Source organism: Pinus tabuliformis, chromosome X (genome assembly GCF_031772625.1).
Source record: "Pinus tabuliformis cultivar Carrire ecotype Pingquan chromosome X, CPIR1, whole genome shotgun sequence".
Lineage (NCBI taxonomy): Eukaryota > Viridiplantae > Streptophyta > Pinopsida > Pinales > Pinaceae > Pinus > Pinus tabuliformis.
Window position 1 is genome coordinate 50988805 of NC_142308.1, and position 20980 is coordinate 51009784.

The 20980-nt window shown below is 41.6% G+C and overlaps 1 protein-coding gene across 1 annotated transcript in view; it reads right to left on the reverse strand.

Annotated features, from left to right (window-relative positions):
• The window catches only part of LOC149138280 (Peptidase S41 family protein), a 446406-nt gene that overhangs the window by 182600 nt on the left and 242826 nt on the right, over window positions 1-20980 (reverse strand).

Below are 20980 nucleotides of genomic sequence, written 5' to 3' on the forward strand. Positions count from 1 at the left end.
CCTCACACAAAAGTGACGTAGAGGTGACGCAGTGAAGGCTGAAGGGTCTCCGGGGTGTCAGAATTTCTCCAGAGCAAAGGGAAAAATTGTCTCAGGTGTTTTCTCTCAAAGGTGTCTCTATATTCTGTAAAACCGTTCCTTATAAAGAGATTGTTGTTAAAGAATAATAAATAAACCCTCATCTGCTGCACCGGTTTTCCCGCATTGGATTTTTCTAGGTACAGATGTCCAACAATAACTATGTTGATGTGATTGATTCTTGTGCTTGTATATCACTGTTATTTTCTCTATGCTATTATGTGACAACTGCAATAGAATTTATTTTTATGTTTACTAAAGGGTTTTGTAAATAACTTATTTAAGTAGGAGAAATAAATCAGTTACTACAATAGAATTTCGTGTTAGAAATTTTCACATAAACAAGAAGACGTTGAAGAAAAGATACCCCATTTCGCGCATCGATGAACTGATCGACGAGCTTAGAGAAGCGAGATACTTCTCTAAGATAGATCTGCGGTCGAGGTATCTCCAGATCCAAGTGAGGGAGCAGGACACCCCCAAGACTGCATTTCACTACCACTATGGACACTTTGAGTTCTTGGTGATGCCCTTCAGGCTAACCAATGCTCCAGCTACATTTCAGTCCTGTATGAATCATGTGTTGATTTGGGGTAGCATCGGATGTGCTCTAGCCACGAAAAATTGGTGGAGAGGCTAAGGCACATGAGATCTCCAATACCCAGAAAGGGTTTGGGCATATTCTAAATAGTTTGAGAGATATTAAAATAATTAATATTTTTAATGGAGTCCCTAAGTCTAAACTTAGGGAGAATAAAATATTAATGTGAATTAATATAAAACTGTGTTAGAATGTATTAGAATATTCCTATTTAGTATTTAATGCTCAGTCTTTTAGCTGTTGCTATTTTTATTCTTTTAGCAGTTTCTTAGATGAAACTGTTTGTTTCCATATTCTACATAGAAACCTGATGTTTCTATTATTGTAAATATCTTTGTATTATCATTGAGCTGTTCACTCATTCCTAATCAATTCATTCGATATTCTTTTATGGTATCAGAGCACAGGGATTTTTTCGAAATAATTTTTCATAGTTTGAAAAATTCAGTAGTTCATTTCGAAACTGCTCTCAGGATCTGTAGATTTCTTGATTAGCTATCCTCTTCGTATCCTAATCTCTTGAGTTCCTTCATTCCTTTCTAAGGTCGAGCCCTCTGTAAGCCAGGTAGCCTTCACTGAGTCTTAGCCTCGGCTTTGCTCACTGTGATAAAAGCTTACAGTCGTCAATCTCGATATAGAAAGGGATTCTTCTCCTGCATTATCACTTTATGAGGAATTAACTTTGTAGCGGTACTCGGAATCGTAAAATTGCTTTGAAAGGAACAGTTTATTTGTTTGAAGTTGTGGTGTCTCATGGTTCTCGTGGCCCTTGAAGCCTAGCTCCTGAAGAGGAAGAATACGCGCAAGTTCAAGGACTCGGTATTTTTTATTGTTGAAATTGACGGGGACGAGCACAATCTGTAAAACCCGTATTCGGTTTTCACCCTCGCTGCAATAGCCAGCTTCTGCGCTTTCTGTTGCCTTCCCTTAATAGCTTATTCTCCGGCTTCAAAGGCTTCTTTTCTGTTTAAAACGAATTCCCCACCACCGTTTTTTTTTCCAGCCGCGGGCCTCTTCTTTGCTCTCGGGGCCATTGATGCCACTATCGTGACTCGAATCTCAAGACCACACAAAAAGCTCGGGGTCACTATATATGTGAAAAGGAAAAGCGTCAGTGGAAATCGCGTCTGTATCCTAAGCCTGAGTATCAGAATCGAGAAGCGGAAAACCGTTTTCTTTTTGCTCACGAATTTTTGGCTCATTCGACAGATCGAGATTACAGTTCCGTTTTCACCACGTGAAGCATTTTTACAGTGACGGCATTTTTTTTTTTTTCCAGTTCAGTTCAGATTCTATCACGCATATATATCACGTGACGGCTTTCTCCAGTTCCAGTGACGGCTATCACGCATATATATCAGTTCCAGATTATAGTGACGGCTTTCTCCAGTTCAGTCCAGATTATATCACGCATATATCACACATATATAACAGCATATATATATCACAGCGTATATATAACAACGTATATATATCACAGCGTATATATAACAGCGTATATATCATCAGCGTGTATATCGATACATGTGACCTCTTGTCATATTTTTGGTCTGGTGTGTTGATCTGGTACAGATCTGAGTTATAGTGAAAGCCTATTTTCTTTCAAATCAGAATTTGTTAAGGTTTGGTACAGTCATTCTGAAAGAGGGATTTTAAGCAGACAGCTACATTATTCAGACTTCTGTATTGTCTTTGGGAAAATGGCCACGCTCACCAATCTGATGTTAGAAGGAAATCAACGCTTTAATGGCAGCAACTATAACATTTGGAAACAAAGAATGCTGACCATTTTTGAATACAGGCGTCTTGATCAGCTCATTTTGGGCAAAGAGTCTCGTCCCGGTACAGCTAGTACCGATCAAGATAAATTTGATGATCGAAATCGAGAAGCTGTTATGCTTCTCAAGCTCTCTGTCGCTGATGATCAGTTACCTCAGATTCCTTCTGGCAAGACCGTTGCCGAAATCTGGCAACAATTGAAAGAACTGCACGAGACATCTGACAAAAGCAGAGCATTTTTTCTCAAAAATCAGTTGTTCTCCATCATGATGGATGAACATATGTCTTTACAGGAACATCTCAACAAAATTAAAGACATTCGAGATCAACTCGAAGCCATTGGTCGGACCATGGAGGAAGAAGATATGGTAGTCATTACTCTGAAAAGTCTACCGAAATCTTATGAACACTTCATAGAAACTCTCAACATTACGACCACAAATGTTGATCTGAAGTTTCCAGATTTATGTACCAAACTTCTGCAGCAGGATCGGTGGAAACAGCAGTTTGGTAGTGGTGCTTCATCAGTGTCCTCAGAAAATGCATTTACTGCAAAATACCAGTCCTCTCAGTCCTTTCAGCAGAAAGGCTCTTCTCAGTCTTTGGATCCTGCTAGGAAGAAAAGTGTGCAGTGTAATTACTGTCACAGGTTCGGTCACATGAAGAAAGATTGCCGACAGAGGATTGCTTCTGAACAGAAGAAACAGGGAGGGCCACATCAGACAGCCAATGTTGCAGAACATTCCGAGCAGACAGATTCTGCCTTTTACGCCTTTATGGCTAAAAGGTCTTCAGAACATGTTCCTTCCTCTGCATGGTACATTGATTCTGGTGCATCACGCCACTTCTCTCAAAGGCGTGACTGGTTTATTGACTTCTCACCGTTCAGTGATTCCGTGGTATTTGGTGGAGGTGAAAAGTACACTGTAGCTGGCAGGGGTACAATTCAAATTCAGTCTGGTGGACGCACACTCATATTTCTGAATGTATACTATGTTCCTGGTATGGAGATTAATCTGCTATCTGTTAGCCAGATTATGAGGAATTCTCCTCAGCTTGATGTTGTGTTCAGTGCACACAAGTGCTCCATCATTGACAGGGAGACCAGTCTAACAGTTGCTGTTGGGCTAGAGGACCATGGTCTATACAGGCTACTTGACACCGGTGACTCTCCAGAAGTGGCTCTAGCAGCACGTGTCTCTCCCATCAGCACTCTATGGCATCAGCGATATGGGCATCTAAATATGCAGTATCTCTCTCAGCTCTCTCGGGAGGGACTTGTGTCAGGATTACCTGATATTCAGACTCAGCAGTTGGGGGTATGCAGCGCCTGTCAAGCAGGAAAGCAACATCGGTCTTCATTCACAAATGGAGAATCTTGGCGCGCATCTAAGGTACTTCAGTTACTTCATGCTGATATTTGTGGTCCTATGAATACAGCTTCTATCATTGCTTGCAAATATTTTTTACTTATTGTAGATGACTTCAGTAGAAAGATGTGGGTGTATTTTTTAAAAAATAAATCTGATGCTCTTAGTACCTTTCAGAAGTTTAAAATCTTAGTTGAAAAAGAATCTGGTTGTAATATCATGACCCTTAGGACCGACAATGGGGGGGAATTTTGTTCCTCAGCTTTTGCCAACTTCTGTGATATTCATGGCATCAAACGTCAATTAACCACCCCTTACACTCCCCAGCAGAACAGTGTTGTCGAGCGTCGCAACCGCACGGTTGTTGAAATGGCTCGTTCCATGTTACAACACAGGAGTGTTCCAAACAAATTCTGGGCTGAAGCAGTATTTACTGCTGTTTACCTTCTTAACCGATCACCTACTCAGGCTGTTAAAGGGAAGACTCCTGAAGAAGTTTGGTCTGGTCGTAAACCTAAGATCAGTCACCTCAAAGTATTTGGCTCAGTTGCATATGTTTGGATTCCATCTGCTAAGCGCTCTAAGTTGGATTCCAAAAGCCAGAAACTCATGATGACAGGTTACAGTGATCATCACAAGGCCTATAGGCTGATAGATATAGCCACTGGTCGTCTTAGCTTCAGTCGAGATGTAGTATTTGATGAAGACAGAGGATTCTTTCAGTCTTCTTCTTCTGAGCAGCGTTCTGAGGATCAGTCTCACAGTGTTCTTCTTCCGGTCGGTCCACCTGATGGGAGGGATGATGTAGCATCAGTATTTGATAATACTCTATCTGAGCTTTCTCCAGAAGCTAACCCTCCCCTTGCTGCCCCTATTGCTCTTGAGTCTTCTCCATCTCCTCCTGATATTGGTTCCTCTACTCCTGATATTGGTTCTTCTTCTCTTCGGCCTAAATGGTGGGCTAAAACCATTGGTGATCTCCGGGATGATGAGCTACTTGAAGGTAGAACTTCTAGACATAAGAACAGACAACAATCTACAGTCAATTTTGCTCTTATGGCTAACCTCCACAGTATTTTTGAGCCTCAAACCTATTCAGAGGCTAAGGGTACATCTGAGTGGGAGCAGGCTATGGAAGCCGAATTCCAGAGTCTTCAGAAGAATCACACCTGGACACTTTCTGATCTTCCTGCCGAAAAAAAGCCCATAGGCTGCAAATGGGTGTATAAAGTGAAATACAAAGCTGATGGAACCATAGACAAGTATAAAGCTCGTCTTGTGGCTCGAAGGTTCTCACAGAAGGAAGGCATCGATTATGAGGAGACTTTTGCTCCTACAGCCAAGATGAGTACCATAAGGCTTGTCCTTGCCCTAGCAGCTCAATTCAATTGGAAAGTTCATCAGATGGATGTAAAGAGTGCTTTCCTAAATGGTGATCTTCAAGAAGAAGTCTACATGACGCAGCCCCCAGGATTCAAGGTTGCTGGTCAAGAACAGAAAGTGTGTCGGTTAGCTAAAGCAATCTATGGATTGAAACAAGCTCCTCGGGCTTGGTACATGAAAATTGATCAGTACCTGACAGATCAGGGTTTTCAGCGGAGTCCATCTGATGCAAACCTGTATATCAAGTATACTGGTGATGATATCTTGTTTGTGGTTGTCTATGTGGATGACCTTATCATTACTGGCAGCTCTACACATTTGATCCATGGGATCAAACAAGATCTATGCAGAACTTTTGAGATGACAGACTTGGGACTTCTTCATTACTGTCTAGGGGTTGAAGTTTGGCAGACTGAAAATCAGATCTTTCTCTCTCAGTCCAAGTATGCCAAAAATCTTGTGGAACGGTTCAGAATGCAGGATTGCAAACCAGCCACGACTCCTATGGAACCAGGGCTCAAACTTTCAGCACAGTCATCCTCTCCCCTTGTGGATGAAACTTTATTCAGGCAATTAGTGGGCAGTCTCATCTATCTTACTGCTACCAGACCTGACATCAGTTTTGCAGTAAGCTACATTTCTCGCTTTATGTCAGCTCCTAAAGCTGATCATTGGATAGCAGCAAAGCAGGTGCTACAATATGTGCGTGGTACTTCTGATTATGGCCTCTTATATACTCGCAGCTCCAATCCTATTCTCAGTGGCTACACTGACTCTGACTGGGCCGGTTCGGTTGATGACCGTAAATCTACAGCTGGGTATGTGTTTAGTCTAGGATCTGGTGCTATTACTTGGACTAGTAAGAAGCAACAGGCAGTGGCTCTCTCCTCAACAGAAGCAGAGTATCGGGGAGCAGTTAAGGCATCCTGTGAGGCAGTTTGGCTTCGTCGTATGCTTGCAAATATGCATGTTTTCCAGACAGGGCCTACTTCTTTGTTTTGTGATAATCAGGGAGTGCTCAAACTTGCCAAGAATCCAGTCTTTCATGAACAAACAAAGCATGTGGAAACTCATTGCCACTACATTCGCCAGCTGGTTGAAGACGGCTCAGTTCAGTTGCAATATGTTCCCACAACAGAGCAGCCCGCCGACATTTTCACCAAGCCTCTTGGTCCTGATAAATTTGTAAAATTTCGAGGGTCTATTGGTGTTGTAAATAGATTGAGCATTAAGGGAGGGTATTAGAATATTCCTATTTAGTATTTAATGCTTAGTCTTTTAGCTGTTGCTATTTTTATTCTTTTAGCAGTTTCTTAGATGAAACTGTTTGTTTCCATATTCTACATAGAAACCTGATGTTTCTATTATTGTAAATATCTTTGTATTATCATTGAGCTGTTCGCTCATTCCTAATCAATTCATTCGATATTCTTTTAGAATGGTCCAAAAGTCATGGATCAAGCCAGATCTAGTCTTAGCCGTTGATTAGAGACTTAATCTCGACCATTGATTTGTAAACGAGAAAAGTATAAGAGGAGGCTTGAGGGTCACTTGGAGAACACACCAAGAGATCAAGATTTCGACTTTCTGGGGCTAGGTTTGCTGAGAAAGTTGAGAGAGTGATCAGAGTTGCCGCTGAGGGGCAGGGAATACAAAAAAGTCAGAGATAGCACCGGGAGGATCAGCGCAATAGCCAGAGAGAGGGATGCGGAAGCAGCCAAGGGTTCACGCAGAGCCAACCAGGGCTCACGCAGACATAGCAGCTGCGCAGTGCCTCAGAGGGCCAGAGGGCTGACACAGTGCCTCCAGAGGTTGACGTAGACCAAGCCAGAGTGATGCTGGGCTAACACTGGCCAGAGAGAGGCTGATGCAGTCCCTAGAGGCTGATGTTGGGGTTTTGTGGGGCAGATTGGAGCTGTGGAGTCGCCGAAGTGTTTATCCGAGGTTTCAGTTGGAATATCTGCTTCCGAGTAGAGAGGTACTACTACTGAGATTTTTTCTCTGTTGGATGAGCCGGATTTGGCACCCAGATTTTATTCTAAAATTGCTAAATAAATCAAACCCTCAGATAGTTGCACTGGTTTTCCCGCATTGGGTTTTTCCGGGGACATTAGTCCAAAAACAATGGTGTCACTTGTGTGCTTGTTTCTATTTCCTCAATTGATGATCTGTAATGTGTTGAGCATGTACTTGCATTTATTTCCAGTATTTACATGGTAAATAACTTGTTAATTAACAAAACAAGTAGGTCGCAATAAATCAGAAAGTACATGAAGGGTTTCTAACAGGTTAGACTTAGAAATTCCAACATGGTATCAGAGCGTGGTTGTAGATCACAGAAGAACTGAGGACATCATCCGAGCAGAGCAGCAGCAACAGCAACATAAACAGTTATCCCAAGTGACAGAAGTTGTTCCTAGCAGAGTAGCAGCAAGGAAGGGGTGACACAATGACTATGTCATCAAGGTTGAGCCAAGAAGAGGCAGCGCAGAAGCTGAGGGAGGCAAAGGCAGGCCCACGCAGAGGCCAAGAGGGTTGACACAGTTGGCTGAGGAAGCTGATTTGCCAATACCAGCATTGCGCAGAGCCTAGGAGCTCTAACCTTCAGTTTGTTGGGGTTTAAGAGGTTGTGGGTAAGTTGCAGAGTGGAGCTGGTAAGGTACTGTAGTCAAAACAGTACCTAACAGGGCAAGGCCAAGGAGGAGGGAGTTGCTACCGAGGATTTCTAGTCGAGAAATCCGGATCAATGGTGTAGCTGCACTAACGATCGGAGTGGGGGCATCTCGACATTGGCAGAAGGGTTTCCAGGAGGGAAATCGAGGCTCAAAGGGAGTCACACCAAGAACTTCCAGGAGGGAAGTAGAGTAGCGAGATGGCAGTGGACTAGGTAAGAGACCAGGACAGACTGGACAGAGCCTCAAACTTCATAGTCTGGAAGGCCAGAATCTTATCCATTCTAGACAGGAATCGTGTCAAGCACTTCGCCTTGAGGACGATAATTATCCCAGTTGACCCAGCTGATAACAAGTACGAGGAGGCAATGGCGAGGGCCAAGAGCATCATTCCTGACGGGGTCAAGGACCATGTAGTACCACATATTGTCGAAAAGGGCACGACAAATGAACTATGGGAGGCCGTAAAGAAATTGTACCAGCATACTTCTATGTAGAGAAGGATGTTACTAGAAAATCAACTGCGGTCATACCAGATGCAGAAGGGAGAACAGATCGACACTTTCATCAGTCAATTGAAGGAGATCCGGGATCAATTGACTTCCATGGGGGCCACGCCGGATCAAGAATTGATGGTGAGAACAACCCTAAACGCAGTCTCTGAAGACTAGGAGGTGTTGTTCCAGAGCATACTGGGCAAGGTAACCCTTCCAAATTGAGAGGAAATGTGGGCAACTCTTCGCCAAAAAGAGATCAAAAGGTTGAGTAAGGCGAAAAGCAGCGGCAAGGGGATCAGAATCAAGGAGGAGGAGGTGGATGCTGCCCTAGCATCTGAGGGAAAGCAGGAGAAACGGAAGAAGAAGGACCTTTCCAAGGTCAAATGCTTCCACTATGGGGAACTGGGTCATTATGCGACCCAGTGTCCAAGGAAGAAGAACAAGGGAGAGGCCTTCGAGACCAAGGCTGCGCCAGCAAGTGCGGAGAAGGAAGTGGAGACAGACGATGACTGTGCCATGAGTGCACACACACCACTTGAGCGTAACTGGGGAGACATCGAGCTGTAGTCAGACGGACTACAAGCAATGAGGGGCAGAATCCTTGAGGTACCCAATCTCTCGAATTATATCTGGCTACGGGAGCCCCGAAGAGGAGTAGCAATGCTGGCGGATGTCAGTAGAGACGGTTGCGGATGGAGCGATAGAGGGAGCTACAATGCAGGATTCCCAGGACAGCGTGAGGCAGTAGTGAGAGAAGCACGGGAGTGTTGCACCAGTGGAGGATGGCACAGAGAGGTGTGCAACGGTGCAAGATGCATGGAGTTGTTGTAGCAACGCAGACGTCAGAGAAGGAGCACTTGTCAACGACAAAGGGAGTTTCAGCATCGAGGGTGTCTCTACCCTGACAGAGATGTCAGAGTTGGGAGATCAGTTACTTACTTCTCAGTAACTGGGTTGCAATGCAGCAGTTAGCAGTGACAGTGCGATGGGTAGTACGATGCAACAAGATGAGAGGGAGTTATAGTACGAATGCAGCAGTGGCAGTGGTAGGGCCATGGGTAGCAGTATAGGATGTAGTAGTGTAGATGATAGGCAGCAGGCCTAGCATCAGCACAGGGACTGATGCCAAATGATCAAGGTGATACTCAGTGAGGAGTATTGCTAGAGCACAATCCTCGCTAAGAGGGAGTGTTGATTTGGGGTAGCATCAAATGTGCTCTAGCCACGAAAATTGGTGGAGAGGCTAAGGCACATGAGATATCCAATACACGGAAAGGGTTTGGGCAGATTCTAAACAGTTTGAGAGATATTAAAATAATTAATATTTTTAATGGAGTCCCTAAGTCTAAACTTAGGGAAAATAAAATATTAATGTGAATTAATATAAAACTATGTTAGAATGGTCCAAAAGTCATAGACCAAGCTAGACCTACTCTTAGCCGTTGATTAAGGACTTAATCTCGGCCGTTGATTTGTCAACGAGAAAAGTGTAAGAGGAGGCTTGAGGGCCACTTGGAGAACACACTAAAAGATCAAGATTTCGACTTTCTAGGGCTAGGTTTTCTGAGAAAGTTGAGAGAATGATAAGAGTTGCAGCTAAGGGGCAGTGAATACAGAAGCACAAAGGCAGAGATAGCACCGGGAGGATCAGTGCAGTAGCCGAAGAGGGGATGCGGAAGCAGCCAAGGGTTCACGAAGACCCAGCCAAGGCTTACGCAGAGACAGCCAAGAGCTGTGCAGTGCCTCAGAGGGCCAGCGTGGGTGACGCAAAGGACCATAGGGCTGACGCAGTGCCTCCAGAGGCTACGCAGGCCAAGCCAGAGTGATGTTGGGCTAACGCTGGGCCAGAGAGAGGCTTTGATGAGGATTACTCGAACTAGCGGTCGGAGGATTTATCTTTAAATAGGAGGTCATTTGTCAGTCAATTCATCCGATCTCTAGATCGTTTACTAAGCTTTCAAGCTTTCTTGTATACTTTTTTGAATTAATGCAAAATTCTTTGGGGTTTCAACGTGTTGTAGTGTTCCTCTTCATCAATTTATGGTAATATTGTTTTAATTTCTACTTAATATTATGTGAAAACTATCAATCAATAGCTCTCTTAGAATAATCTGAATACAAGTATCTTATTCAATTTGTTGGATCTAGGGTAACATTTTTAATTTTGATTGAAGTAGCAAGTATCTCTAATTCTTTAGAATGTTATTGTTGTTCTATTTCTCTACTTGATTTGATGGTTGATCTAGTATTTGCAGAAGCTCTCTCAGGTTCTCATTGAGCGTTTGGGGATAGTCTTCAGTTGGACTAGCCAACTCTCAACACATATTTTCTGAAGAGCCTACTTCATATAAGCCTCAGGATTTATCTAACGATAATCTTTTTTCTACAAGGTTTTTTTGGGATTTTCTCTATTTTTGTACCTATTGGGTGTTGGGTTTTTCTCTTTTCACTTGTGCAGGAATAGATCTGAGAAATCAGCAAAGAAAATCTTCAGATCTGAGCTAGATCTAGACCTTGGAGAGCAAGATCTGGGCTCAAAGATTGTTTGTAGGAATAGATCTAAGAAATCAGCCAAGAAAATCTTCAAATCTGAGATTTTTTCAAGCAGATCGGGGGTTTTTGAGACAGATCTAGGCCCTGGAGGGCAATATCTTGTCCCAAATATTTGCAAGTCCGTCCATTAAAGATTTTGCAATAAATCTGAAGATCTGAAGCAAAATATATATATATATATATATTTTAGAGCAAGGGTTTCAAGTTTTGGGGCTCCTAAGCCCAAATCTGCCTTCTCATAGCCCAACACTAGCTCTACTGGCCCTGTGCTAGCTCTCATAGGCCCTAGATTCCCCTTGCTCCATTCCTAATTTGAATATTTGATTTCTGAAGCTAATCATTGATGTGTTTTTTTGCAGAAAAATCTGGTAAAAATTTGTGTTTCAGGGATCGAAATTTTTTGGGCAATTTGGGCAAGTGATCTTCAAGGCCTAGGGCCTAAGGGTTTGATTTCTAAACTATATTTTTCCTCACTATTTGCTACAGCAGTCATATACCTTTCTAATAGTGGTGAAAAACACATCCAAGTGGTTTGAAATTAACTAAAAATATTGCTAAATACATTCATAAGTCATTTATGTTTGATGTGTATAAAAAATTTGGCCTAGATCTACATTTTGGGTCACTGTTATCTCTGAATAATTCTCTTTCTGAAGTCTGAAATATAACAGTGGCAAAATTTCATGTGAGTTAGCCTAAAATCAGTTCCTAAGTTGTCTAATACATTAAGGAATTAATTTCTTGAGTTGGGCATTCATCATTAGGCTTATTTTATGTTTTAATCGATGGCTATAATAAGTATATCAGATTTGATATAATTCTGGAAATCACATCATAACAGGCTAAAATTTTTTGATAATTCATGGGGGCAAGTTTCGAAAAATTTCGGTAAATTTTTTGCATAAAGATATCATTGATAACTTACTGTTTTCATTGTCATATTGCTTCTATCATAAAGTTTTTCTTACTGCTGTCCTAAAAACTACTTTCCGAAAATTAATACTCTGTCATGGAATTGCGGTAAAATGCATATCTTGTGTTTCATTAACTGAGTATGTTTCGAGCATCTGATATTAATTTGTGAAAACGCTTTTGTTCTCTTTGAGCTATAATTGCATATGAAAGAATCTAGAAGATCTAAAATAAGCTTGTGGTTTAATTGTGATATTGCTAAGAAGTTTATCTTTCTTGTCTATGGAAGTGAACATTCATTTTGACAATTAAGGGCTTTGATATATAACTCTGATTAAGATCGTAGCATAAGGACTTTTCATCCTTGAATCTAACTTCATCTCATCTTCTAATCATCTCGTGCGTTTGCATATTAAGTTAGTTATGCATAACTAACATTTACTTTCAAGCATAAACTTGGTCGATAGAGAGATAGGTACCCATCAATCCTTGCTTGAGAAGCCTGTTTTTTAATAGTACTTAAAACGGTGACCTTGCGGTCGTCAGAGCCACAGCTCTCTACGGCGCCGAAGGCACAGGGTATGTTACATTTTCAGGAGAGGTATCGTTAATCATACCTTAATGTGCTTCACCTTATCCTCTCTCTGTCGATTATTACAAAATCAGGCTCAACACAGAAAGGATTGAAGGATTCACATTTAAATAGGCATTTAACTAAAATTAACCAAGATTCTTGCATCTCACATTAGTTTTAGGATCTGCATTTCATATAAGATAGTCATTCATCTAAGCAGCAGTTGCTAATCGATTACTTGGTCTTAATTTCCCTAGCAACATCGCTGACTCCATAAGGCACTGGTCTCAATCATTTAAAATCTAATCAAATCCTACGAGTCTTGCTAAATCTTAATCAAGTACTTGATCGCTTCACTGTGTCTCCCGAACTGGGTCGTTCCCAACTAGTTTTTCTTCATTCCATTTTTCCATAGGGTCTACCCCCCTTAGCCTGTTGTAGGGAGACAACTTAAACGGAGAGATTGGGGACCAGGGTGATAGCCCCTGATTTGAGTCGTTATTGGGGACCGATTTATTGGGCCTTGGCTCTACAACATTCATCTTTCATCTTTCTATCATTCATTTTAACTGGCATCACCAACATTTTTTGGTGCCATTTCCAAGGATATTTTATTTTCGATGTTTCATCAACATTTCCTCATCATCATTCTTCTCATTTCCCATCTTTTCATTTGAGCCAACAACAACAACATTTTTTGGCACCGTTGTCGGAGACCGATTCATTGGTTCTTGGCTTTACGACATTCATCTTTCATCTTTCTCATCTCTCATTCGAGCCAACAAAGTCAACACTCCTTGGCATTGCCACCGGGGACAGAGTTTTTTATGTCCTTGGTTTCTTCGACATCGTTTTAATCATCTCATCTTTTCCGCCATTCATTAGCCTATCAAACGGCACAACATTTCCTGGCACCATTTGATCTTTTCATCACCTTACCTTTCGTCATCTCATTAATCATTTCATCTGCATTTTTAGCACCTGGACATTTAGGTTCGTTGCTTGTTTGGGTGGCGACTCCACTTCTTTCATTTATTATTTCTCAAACAAAAAACCCTCCCTTATATCGAGTTGTTTGCCTTTTGGATCCTAGAGCTAGACTCATGTTCAAGTGGCAACTCCACTTCTTTCATTTCTTACAAGAATTTATAATAGAAGCTCGCTTCTTGTTGATCTTTTGATTTTCTTGAGTATGGGTCTCTCTCTAGCATCCATCAGGTCCCTCCTTATCCCTTCAAACAAGTCATCATGGATGATTCGTTTACCCCGTGTCATTTTACTGATTTTCTCCATGATATACCGGAAGCACCCATTCATAAATTGCCTTCGTTCTCAGGTGGTGATTCAGTCACTGTTATAAAGCATCTGTGCAGGGTTTCTCATACACTAATCAAATATTGTAGTTCTCCCCAGTATAATCATGAAGATGTCAAAATGCGTCTATTTGCCTCTTCTTTAGAGGGTGATGCTTTGAATTGGTTTAATGATTGTCCCGAAGATTCATTCGCTTCTTTACAAGACATTGTCAATGCTTTTACAGATAGATATGGTGATCAAGATAGCTCGCCTTGTGCCCCTAAAATTATGCAACATAATGAAAGTGGTCTTGTAAAGGATCCAACTATGAATGAAAGATTTCAAGACAATTCTTCATATCATAATGTCCCATCCACTTGTACTGTTGCAAGACAAATCCATGATAGTGGAAAAGCAGGAACAAGTTATCAAATCAGTGTCGACAATGAAAGGGAAAATGATACGCAAATTATAGAAGAACTAAAGCAGTTGGTTAAAGACATGCAGTTCAGTCAAACACGGTAAAAAATATGGAGCTTAATCAAGAAAAAATTGTAACCGATTACGTCAAGGATATGAGAGCTTTGTACACCCACCTGGAAAAACGTGATAAGGAGATAAAAATCATGAAAATTAAACACTTTGATCACATAACTGACATCCAGAGTCAGCATGCTAAGGAAATGGAAACCATGAAAGCTAATCATGACAAAGAAACTAATTCTATGCAAAGCACGTTATTAACCCTAGAGGAAAAGATGATGATCATGGAATTCAATCACTCAAATCAAGTGACTGCCATGGAAGCAAGTTATCAAGAAGAAATAAGTTCGATTCAGAACAAAGTGTCAACTATGGATGAAGAAATGACCATCATGAGATTCGATTATAATAATCAGTTAGCTACCATGCAAGCAAATCATAAGAAAGAGATAAACTATATGCAAAACTGTTTCATGGGCATGAAAGCAAAGAATGATAAAATTATAAAGGACATGGAAGTTGGTCAAATATCTCTTCAGAATAGATTATTGGCCATAGAAGAAAAGCAGGTACCGTGTGTCATAAATACAGATGGAATACATATCATCGAAAACAAATTAAAAAAATGGAAGTTAATCATTCCAATCAGATGTCCATTATTTAGAATCAAAGAAAGGCTATGCAAACTAATCACGTCACTCTACAAGAAAGATTCGTGAAAACTGAACTCAATCAAGCGAAGTTAATAGTAAGACATGCCAGAGAAATGGGTTCATTACATAAGAGGCTGGAAGAAAGGAAATCACAGGTCCCGTCTTGTTGTGAATATCCTGAGAAAGAGGCCAACTCCTGTACTATACTTGTCCCACAAGTATAGTCCAGGCGGTTCCTCAGCTGTCGAACTCTACGTTCCAGTATACGTAACGGTTCGACCGTTATGACTCCCTCGTCCGATACCTGCAATTCTTTCCACTGGATGTTATGAGATAGATCAGCTACATAATGCCTTAATACAGAAACATGAAATACATTATGAATTCTATGCAGGTGAGGTGGCAGGGCAAGACGATAGGCCACAGGTCCAACTCTTTCCACGACTTTAAATGGTCCTATAAATCAGGGTGACAGCTTTGTCCCTTTTCCGAATCGAATAGTACTTTTATTTGGCTTGATGCGGACGAAGACCTGGTCCCCTACTTCATACCTCCTATCAGATCGGTGAGCATCAGCATAACTCTTTTGTCTATCCTGTGCTTCCTTTAATCGCTGTCTAATCTGCCTGACCTGCGCTTCCATTTCATGGATTAATTCTGGTCCTATTATCACTCGATCTTCTAACCTGTCCCAACTTAACGGTGTTCTGCACGGTCTGCCATATAAAGCTTCAAATGGAGGCATCCCAATTGAACTGTGGTAACTGTTGTTGTATGCGAATTCAACCAAGGGTAAATACTTTTCCCAGTGGGATTGCTGATCCATTACATACATCCGCAACATGTCTTCAAGTACTTGATTTACTCTTTCAGTCTGCCCATCAGTTTCAGGATGGTAAGCCGTGCTTAAATTTAGCTGAGTACCTAAGGCTGTCTGCATGCACGTCCAGAATCTGGAAGTGAATCGCGAATCTCTATCGGATATAATCTTCTTAGGTACTCCATGAAATCTGATAATTTCGTTTATGAATACTCGAGCTACGTCAGCAACATCATAAGTATCCCTTACCGGAATAAAATGGGCGCTTTTTGTTAATTTATCCACCACTACCAGAATGGCATTGTGTCTCTGAGAAGTAAGAGGTAGTCCAGTGATAAAATCCATAGAGATGGTCTCCCATTTGGACATAGGTATGTCGTGGGGTTGTAAGAGACCCGCTGGGTGACAATGATCTGCCTTTACTTGCTGACATTCCATACATTTTGCAACAAATTGAGCGATATCCCGCTTCATGCCTGCCCAAAAGAAGAGTTTCTTGGTATCCGCATACATTTTCCCTACTCCAGGATGAGCACAATATACGGCTTTGTGAGCTTCCCTGAGGATGGTATCTCGAAGATCTTTATCATCAGGAATGTACATCCTTCCATGGAATCGCAAGATCCCATCGCTTTCTAATTCATAACCCTCGAACTTAGATTCTTTTGCCTTAATCCCCTCAAGACTTGCCCTCACTTTTAAATACCAGTTGTCTTTTATAAGACGATCCAGCACTCGTTGTCTTAAGTCCACTTTAATGGGTATGAGAGAAAATATCCGGGGTCTCCTGCTTAAGGCATCGGCTACCACATTTTCCTTTCCCTTAATATATGATATTCCGAAGTCAAACTCACTTAGGAATTCACTCCATCGCCTTTGCCTGGCATTTAAGTCTCTTTGGGTGAACAAATATTGTAGACTTTGATGGTCGCTTTTAAGTGTGAACTTTCGTCCCACCAAATAGTGTCTCCAGATCTTTAAAGCTAGCATTACAGCGGCCAATTCTAAATCGTGAGTAGCATAAAGTTCTTCATGAGGTTTTAGTTTTCTGGAAGCATAAGCTATCACTCCCCTGTCCTGCATTAACACTGCACCCAGCCCTTGCTTGGATGCATCCGTACATACCGTAAAGTCTTTGCCCATATCCGGGACTCTTAGGATTGGTGCACTAGTGAGTAGTCTTTTGAGTTCAGAGAATGCATTATTACATTCCTCGGTCCACTCATACTTAACACCTTTACGCTGGAGGGTTGTGATTGGCTTCGCGATTTTGGAGAATCCTTCCACAAATCTCCGGTAATAACCTGCTAAGCCCATAAAGCTTCGTATCTCATGTGCATTTTTCGGTATTGGCCAGTCCATGATCGCTTTTACCTTCTCCGGATCTACTGAAATCCCTTCACCTGATATGATGTGACCCAAATAATGAATCTTTTCCTGAAAGAAGGAACACTTGGACAGTTTTCCATATAACTGACGTTCTCTAAGGCAGGACAATACTAACCGCAAATGCTCCTTATGCTCTTCTTCATTCTTGGAATAGATGAGAATATCATCTAAAAAGACTTGTACAAATTTATCAAGATACTGACAGAAAACACTGTTCATAAGATTCATGAATACGACTGGCGCATTTGTTAACCCAAATGGTACCACAGTAAATTCATAGTGCCCAAAACGTGTCCGGAATGCTGTCTTAGAGATATCATTTTCAGAAATCCTTAGTTGATGATACCCTGATCGAAGATCAATTTTTGAAAAGACAGAAGCTCCTTTCATTTGATCGAAAAGATCATCGATTCGCGGCATAGGGTATTGATTCTTTACTGTAGCTCGATTCAAGTCCCGATAGTCTATGCATAATCTTAAGGATCCATCTTTCTTCTTCACAAAAATTACAGGAGCGCCCCAAGGTGAGGTACTGGGCCGAATAAGCCCTATATCGAGTAGTTCCTTCAACTGGATTTGCAATTCCTGAAGTTCTGGAGCTGTCATTCTATAAGGCGTTTTAGAAATCGGCTGGGTACCTGGCTTTAATTCAATAGTGAGATCCAATTCTCTTACCGGGGGTAATCCAGGTAGTTCCTTTGGAAATACATCCGGGAACTCGGCTAACACCGGATATTGTTCTAAGGACGGTCCCTTTTCCTGGCTTACTTCGTGAATTGCATAAGCCTGACAACCCTTTCTTAAACAACGCTTCACCTGCATTGCCGAAATGTAGCGCAAGGAAATTTCTCTCTTGATTCCTTGAATTTGGATTACTTCTCCCTCATCATTTAAGCCCAAAATCCTTTTTCCATAACAATCTACCCACGCTTGGTGAGCTTCCAGCCAATCCATACCTATGATAAGATCATACGTCCCTAGGGCGGTGACGTAGACTTTTAGTTTAGTCGAACAGACCCCTAGGTCAATTTTGCATTGATCCACACTCAAGCCCACGGTTTGGAGTTCTCCTGAGGCCATTTCCACTTGGTGGAAATCATTTTGTCTACGAGCTGCCAGCCCACATTTGTTTAATGCATATGACGAAATGAAACTATCTGTGGCACCAGTATCAAATAAGATTTTGAGTTTTACACCATTGATAATACCTGAAGATTCCACTACAGTGGATTGATGGGCTGCTTGGTCGTGGTTGACTACTGCATGAATTCTATGATTACTTCGCTTGGCTGATATCGGCTCCCTCCCAGTGCTTTGCAATATATCCGATGACGCTTCTGGGCAGTTACGCTGGAAATGCGGCCCCCCACATCCCCAACAATTGAGCTGCGCTGATCCGCTTGAATTAAGGTGTGAGTTTCTAGAGAACGAGCCGCGTCCTCCCATGTTGGTTCCTCTCGCACCCCTTCCTCTACCGGTAGTCCCTCGCGATGCCCAAGGTCTGGTGCTGGACGATTCCGCAGCTATAGTGTTTACAGCCATGGGAACTCTTGTCCCCATACTTGGGGTAAACCTGTTACCGTAAGGTGGCCTCGAGCTACCTCCTCTGAAAAAGTTCCGGGGAGCCTTCCCTGGAAGTCCAGATTGTAAAGGCCCTGCTGGCCCTGTATCCTTTTTGATTCCAAGGTGTTCTTCTGCATAACGGCTACATTTGACTGCCTCGGCTACCGATGATGGTTTCCACATACTTACCAAGGCTCTGATGCGAGGGTTTAACCCAAATATGAAGCGTTCAGCTTGCCGTTCATCAGAGTCTAAGTAGGGAATGTATTTTACCAGCTCCATAAACCTTATTTCGTACTCTTCCACCGTTTTACTTCCCTGAATTAGTGTATGAAAGGCTCTGGCTTGCTGCTGTTGAAAATATGGAGGTAAATACTTCGCGCGGAACCTTTCCTCAAACAAATCCCAAGGAACGTTGTCTGATGTAAGGTGTAGCTGCTTTTCCAGGTTTCCCCACCAAATCAGGGCACTTTCCTTTAGTTGAAACACGGCAATTTTTGTCTTTGCTGAAGGCGAATATTCTCTTAACCTAAAGCACCGGTTCATCCCTTCCAACCATGCCTCAGCGCGTTCACTAGCTCGACCTCCCGAAAATTCGGGGAGTCTAATTTTCTGAAGCTCTCTAGAGATGTCTTCTCTCGATCCTCTGGGCTCCAAATTATGTGGTTCCGCTGAACTGGTGGCTACATGCTGAAATTCCTCTTTGTTTTTAGCCTTAGTTGATTCCTTTAATGTTTCCAACAAGGCCTCCAAAGAGTTCATTATCACGGTCAACTCTGGCATTGGAGCGTTTGATGTTGACGGCTGCCTTGGTGGTGACGAGGGTGAGGGGGATGGTGATGGCGACGGTGGCGGCATTAATGGTGATGACGCTGCCTGGTCACGTCGTCGTCGCTCATACGTCTTTACCATAGTAATGGTCCCTGAACAAAAATAAAATGTATATATATAAAAAAAAATTGCGGCGGATAACCAAATTTTAACACACTAATTTCTTTGCAACTTCACATTTAAAACGGGTATAGTTTTGCTATTTTTACCCGCTAGGCGGATCTTACTGGTACCGAGGTCAAGGAGGGTGGCCACGCGACCTCCTTGTCCTAATGCAGGGTTTTCTAAAAATGAATAATGCAGAAGTGTATGGTTATTAGCCCCTAAGGTAAGACATCCAAAGTTTATTTACCTAATGACATCCTCAAAACGAAAATGTTAGCTTTTCGTTTACAATGTACATCGGTAACATAACTGTCATACCTCAACCTGACTATAACATTTAAGGGGGTCATCTGTATCCATACCCTGAATAAATTACAAGGGTATGGATTAAAACATGGACCACTATTATAACATATAGTTTTTAATGGCTACCAATATGCATACTCAATTTAATTGTTAAACTTAATTTATTTAAGTATATGGCACTCTTAGCATTACACAGTCACAATCTCGGCATGATTGTGACCTCATAGTTATACATTTTGGCATTCTAGACACAGTCAAGATCTTGGTGAAATAGCAGTCATGATCTTGTTCTTTTATGAAGGCAAAGTCCTGATCCCTATCTCGGTGTAGCTATCATAAAGACCACATTTGTTATGATCTCAATCAAGGTACAGCAATGGTGACCTTAATGAAGGTACAGCAGGGATGACTTCAGTGAAGGTGCAGCAGTGGTGTAACTGTGATGTGCTTCCTGGATTACTGCTATGTGCTTCCTTATCGGATAAGGAGATATGGTGTAGACAGCAGGGTGTTCTGTGATGGAAACTGACTTATAAAATTGTCCACCACTGCAATGAAATCAATCACTTTGACCAGTCTTTTACCATGACTAGAATGGGCAAGCCACTGGGGAAAAGATGCTGAGAAAGAATTCAAAATATAAAATCAGACAATTTGTTTGATTTCAGCAATGACAAAGTAGACACACCAAGCAGAAATTGAATTCTCAGAAGCCCAAAGAAGTACAATGAAAATAGAGCACGCATTGCGTACTAAAAGATGCTAAATGATAATGACCTCCTTTCAGTAGTATGCTTCAAGACATAACAAAATTATCTTTTATCATCATATACAACTATCATGACCATTTATTGCTAAACAGAAAATCTAGAGATGAATTGTGAAGCTGTCTAGTTGGTTGACAAGGGAAGAAACTAGTGTATTTTCTTTAGAGTTTATAGGTGTAAATTGATAAGTAAGATAGATAAAATTTTAGAAGATCAACTACTTATCCAGACTTTAATTTTGGAAGAGGAGATCTCTCCAACTTTTCTGACTGTTTTAAGTTACTAGAATGTTTAGTCTGGCCAGTCTCCCCTTCTATGTAAATACAGAAGTTAACCATTACTGTTAAA